This window comes from Stegodyphus dumicola, chromosome 1 (genome assembly GCF_044657685.1).
Source record: "Stegodyphus dumicola isolate Sdum_Otavi_A_Nest chromosome 1, ASM4465768v1".
Lineage (NCBI taxonomy): Eukaryota > Metazoa > Arthropoda > Arachnida > Araneae > Eresidae > Stegodyphus > Stegodyphus dumicola.
In genome coordinates this window covers 30,122,081-30,127,993 of record NC_140768.1, presented here as the reverse complement: position 1 = coordinate 30,127,993, position 5,913 = coordinate 30,122,081, and the positions used below count along the sequence as shown (strand labels likewise).

Sequence of the window (5,913 nt, the reverse complement as noted above, 5' to 3'; positions counted from 1 at the left end):
TCGTGGACTTGGTCTAGATGTGGAATAAGACACGTGGAAAAAACAACAAGATTTTATTTAGATTAATTTCTCTTTTTGTTTCTTCCAATGATCAGTTTCAAATCCGTTTCTGACGCAGCTGCACCAAAAGGACATTCTTGAAATTTTACACACCAGAGTATATCCGATGGCTATTTAGTACTCCATGGAGGTATATTTCTACTTGTAACTAGCATCCAAACAAGACAAAGAGGTGGTCTGACAGTCTTGTATGGTCACTCAGAAGTTATTGGTATTTAAGTTTAGTAACGTAACCACATACATTTCCTTTTTTTATTTTGGATATATCACTTCAAACGATCCTATCTAATATTCAGTCCAATAATTATTTATAATTATAATAACCCAAAATTGCTCAGAAAGTAAGCAGTTCAGACGACCGCCTCTTTAAAAATTGCTACGAAATTTTAAATCTGCACAAAGAAACTTCATTTCCATCTTTCTCAAACCAATGAAGTTAAAGAATAAGAACTAATATCACACTAAGCGTCATCGAATGAAAATGCTATTTCCCCTGTTTCTGGCAAAAGCGCGTGGAAAGAAGTATGATATATTACAGCGTAAAGTCGTTTTCCGGATGCATTAAAGTTCTAGAGACATTTGCCGCGAAGAGTATAGGCCGATCTTAATGGATCAGAACGAAAGGAAAATATATGTTTTTTAACGTGTGCACAGAGATAGGTTTGAAATGGTATATAAAAACAAAACCGACTTACATTAGATAGAAAAATGACCCTAAAGCCGAGGATCGTTTTCAGTATTTCCTGGGAGTTAACGACTTTATGAAACTATTAACTTAATGCTTCATCCTTTTTTTTTTTTTTTTTTTTTTTGCCATTGGTGATATTGATTTAATATGCGGGAATTGGAGGATAAGCTTATGTATGCCTAAAAAGCCAATTCCCCAACATAAAGCAATTCTAGCTCCGATTAATTCAGATTTTCTATTTATAATATATCAGTTTACATGCCTAACCATTTTTTGAAACTTTCTGAATGATATATGCTTCTATTCAGATGAAAATAATACCTTGTAAAATGTTATTGAAATAAATCTAAGAACTTTAAAAAATATTGATTTTTACAAAATAATTTTGTTTATGATTAAGATTTTTTATTTAAAATATGGTAAAAATAAGAATAAAAATATTAAATGTATCTTAGTAAAATATTAGCATCTGTGAAACTTAAGAATGTAGTACCCAATATATCTGTTGATGCTCATCGCCCACCAGTGGCCGAGCGGTAAAATCGCTGAATACTGGTAGTTCGGCCCGTAATTTGAATCTCGGCGAACAGGCTGGCTGCATGGGTATTTTCGGAGGTTTCCCCATGTGGAACTTGTATACGAGCCAGTTTTCCTTAAAACGTCCTCCACGAAGGCATGCCTCTCATCAGGCGGATAGTCCTTGCGTCCTTTGCAAATAAACCAAACCTACTGATATTCATTAGCGAGTTCATTTCACATCTATTTACGCACCGCAGTGAGCGCAAACGCATATAGCTAGCGTTATAAATTTACGATTCACAGATATCGCGTGTATTTGTAAAGAAATAATGATTTAATTTTGCCGAAGAGCCGAGGCAGCCGAAGTGTTAATCTCGAAATCACCAAAGTGTTAAAGAAACCAGTTTTCTATTTAGAACACGAATTGTTGTCTTTTATATTTTTATTGTGTAGTATCTCTGTCTATTTCACCTTTTTTTTTTTTTTTTTTTCTGCATCACAATCATTATCTTTCCCGAAAAACAACAACCCCTAGCGCTATAACATGTTTAAGAAGAATCAGCTGAATAATCAGTTAGCACTTTAGCTCCTTTTACATATCACTTTAGCCACAGTTAGCCAAACTAACTTTCTTCATTGCACAATTGATTTGAAAGTTACTTCGTAATGCTAAGTTATGGATTGAATTAAGTAACGGATTGGAGGCGAAAAGAAACGATGTTCGCTTGATAAAATTTATTTTCCCAAAAGAAACGTTTTAGAGGGCTGGATATTTTCCCAAAAGTACTCGTTCAGCTCTTCTCAGCATGATAGATCAAAATCAGTTCAAACTACTAAGATCGTTAAACACAACGAAATGCGAAGCTCGCACGGAGATATCTCAATATTCTGAACTCAGCTCTGAGCTAAAGAAACTGAGAACTGATGCTCTCTGAGATCTTATATAATATTCCCCCAGGCCGCAGCGAGATTTCCAATACCTTCCATTTTTCGACATTGCTGGAAGTCATTTCATGTGACATTATACTGCAAGGATATTAGGTATTTTTGGAAGGAGGAGAAGGGGAAAATGAGCAACGACATTGCCGAGAATCGAACTACGGACCTCTGGAATACGCTCCCAGCATGCTGTCTACTACACTACGGAGGCATGCTAAGAAGGCGGTAGAAATACCTTATATACTCCCCCCTTTTAAAGGGTGACTGAGAATCAGGGGACCCAATCGCCAAATCCTGGAGGCGGAGAATCATCATCCAAAACCCTTTTAGATCGGGCGCCACTGTAGAAACATTAGGTATTTTTGAAAGCAGGAGAGGGGAAAACTGAGCAACGCCTTCGCCGGGAATCGAACCACGGACCTCTGGAATCCGCGCCTAGCGTGCTGACCACTACACTACGAAGGCATGCTAAGAAGGTGGTAGAAATACCTTATAATAGAAAAGATACTACGATTTACATATAATGGCACTAAAGTGCTTACATATATGTAAAATTTGTAACAATATTCTACAAAGAAGTTAATTAAGTTGTTAAGTAACATGTATCCTTTCATCACATAAGACATTTCGTATTTTTTATATACCGATCAAAGTACTGTTTTTATATCTGACTGATAGTAATTTCAGTAATTGACAATTATTGTATAGCTTACTTTGAATTTTCATAGACCTGTTAGTTACAGGTAGGACTTTTGACATGATAAATAAGGACACAAAATTAAAAAGATTTAGACTTTATGCACTCTCAGAATTTTTCACATGTTCGTTTCTTTTAATCTGTTGCCACAAACACAGGACAAAATTGAAAATACATGAACTGTAAAACATCTGGCGCGATCACAGCGCCACCTATATAGAAGGATAAAATACGTTTTGAAACTTAACATATACAATACAACAAATTAAGACATATGGGTTATTTTTAAGTCCATTTACTTCACTTCGAAATGCTGTGCCATTAGGAAATACTTAGTCTGCAGAACTCTATGCGTAATGAGTTTTGTTAGCTGCATCTGTCATTAAAAGCTCTTTGTAATAAGTACTTTAATGCATCATTATATAGAATCCATATAATCTAATTTAAGTATTTTTCATTAGCCGTGAGCTTGTGATATTGCAGTTTTTATCTACAAAGAATCTTAAAACGTACGCTCATCTCGTATTCGTAGAAAGTTTATATTACATAATGAAATATTATAAGAGATGATTCATTTAAGATGACTTTGTCTACATCTAATCCTAATTAATACTGCTTGGTACAAGAAGATAAAAAAGAGCGATAACGCTTTGAATGCATTAATTACCATATAATGTCTAGTGGTGATATTTATTAAGCATTGACAGGAACTTTCTTAGACAAACTTGTTAGGAAGAATTATTTTTTCTCTACTTCCCGTACCTAAATTAAAAGCCAGTAGTCGTTTGTTACATAATGTTACCTCAAGGACAGCTAATTTTCTTTCCCATTCTTGCATCAAGAATTCAGAATTTTAGATATATAGTATTTATAATATTATTAGGTTTTAGAGCTGGCATCAGATATTCAAATGGATTCATTATAAGAGCGTTTTAAGTGATAAATGGCAGTCACTTATTAATTATAATTTATGAATTTTAAGATAGCTCAGACAGTTTAGCAAACAGCAATATTATAAGCAAAAATATTATCTTAATGTAATTAATTATCTTTCAAAGTCTTTCAGTTGGCATTTTGCAATTATTTGGCAGGATGCATAGCGAGAAAATTATTCATAATTAACTTGTGTAAATTCTTTTCTTAAAATTTACTTCATCGTTGTTTTCTTATCTCTTCGACTTTATAATAATTATTTATTATAAAGTATATATATGCTACGGTGAAACACCGAAATCTGGAGAATGATTTCTTCCCATAATGATTTGCGAGCGCAAGTGATGTAAGGAAGGATAATTTTTACTTTCACATTTTTTTATTAACTAATAAATTTTTGCTGAAAAAATAAGAAGGAAACTTAAGCATAGAAAATTAAATGCAACTTAATAGATTATACTTTTTATGAAAAATTACCTGTAAAATCTTTATAAAAATTATTTATTAATGGTCTTTGTTAGTTAACTATGTCGACTTAAAATTCTATTAAGTGCTATAAGTTGCATTAATTTTCTATGCTTAAGTTTTCTTCTTAATTTCTCAGCAAAAATTTAATATTTAATAAAAAATATGAAAGTAAAAATTATCCTTCTTTACATCTTGCGCTCACAAATCATTATGAGAATATCCATTTACAGTTATTAAAGCCTGAAAAAAGCATGTCTGCGATGTGATCGTCATGCGATGATTTGTAGATACTTTATTTTTTACCACGATATTTTCGACGACGATGTTTTTAAACAGCGAAGTTTTTGAACCGCTTTATTTTCGACGACGATGTTTTGTACCACGATGTTTTAGAACTGCGATGTTTTCTCTTTGCGATGTGTTCTCCCACGATGTTTTGTAGCACGACGTTTTCGCCTTGCGTTGTTTTCTCCGCGACGTTTTCGTCCGCGATGTTTTTGCGGCGATGTTATCGGCGGACACCCCTATATTCAATTTTAGTAGATCAAATGTGGCAAAAGATTTATCATAATCGATCAGAAATCAATAACGCGAACAAACAGACGCACAAGAAGACATTCTTCTTTATATATATTGATATATAGATAGATATAGATTCGAAATAAATCATTTTTATCTCAAACTCGCGAGACTGTTGCCACTCGGAAAAAATGAGTGCGAAAATTAGCGTTTTCAGAGTTTTTAATTAAATATCTCTGATTTGAGCTATTTTTTCTTGAAAACAAATGGACGTCGACCTTTTCCAGGATCCAAAAAAGAACTGTAGAAAGTTTTGTGACAATAGCTTTAGTAGTGACCGAGTTAATAGCGAACAAACAAACACACATACAATCTTCTTTATATATATATAGATAGCAAGGGAAGAGCTAATCATGCCTCATCAAGTCAATCTGATTAAGCTTTCTCTGTGTATTTAAAAGTTTCATGTTTCATTCAATTTTGCTTACACGATTTTACTATGTACTTTTTTTTTAAATTTTGAATGTCTCGTTGTTGTTACTGATACTAACTGGAGGCTTGACCACTAGCCTAAACCATATCCGTAAGTCCAAGAGTGATCAGTATTTTCAATACGGCGGTAGGTCTTTTCAATAGGTCCTCTTTAACAAGTCCCAAACAGCTCAGAAGATGTCCAGAAGTGAAATGATCAGTATTACATTCCAACAGATGGTCAATCTACACCATCGAGTTAGTGCTTTGCCATGAAGTTGCCTCCCCCGTTATAGCCTGAAGTCTGTGTTGCTGATTGTTTCAGCGTAGCTTTCCGAAGACTGTAAAGCGTCTTTGGAACTGTCCTGTGTAATATGGGCGAATGAATTAGGTTTTCATCCTTCGTCAAGTCTTATCATCAATAACTCCAAATCCTCGAACCCGTAGAACTCAACAATATGAATACTGAAGCTCCTGTGACCTTACCTAAATTATTTTATGACTCTGGAAGAGAGGAATAAAGAGCAATAAAAGCATTTATCTTATACTTTTATGTGATGCAAGAGCTAGCACATAGAGTACACTACTCACTCACTTTTAGGAAGAGAAATATAACGAA

The 5,913-nt window shown here is 33.9% G+C and overlaps 1 non-coding gene across 1 annotated transcript; it reads right to left on the bottom strand.

Annotated features, from left to right (window-relative positions):
• Positions 1–2,598: 2,598 nt before the first annotated feature.
• On the bottom strand, positions 2,599–2,671 carry TRNAP-CGG (transfer RNA proline (anticodon CGG)). The gene has a single exon. It is a non-coding gene; the product is annotated as a tRNA-Pro (tRNA).
• Between the last annotated feature and the right edge of the window lie 3,242 nt (positions 2,672–5,913).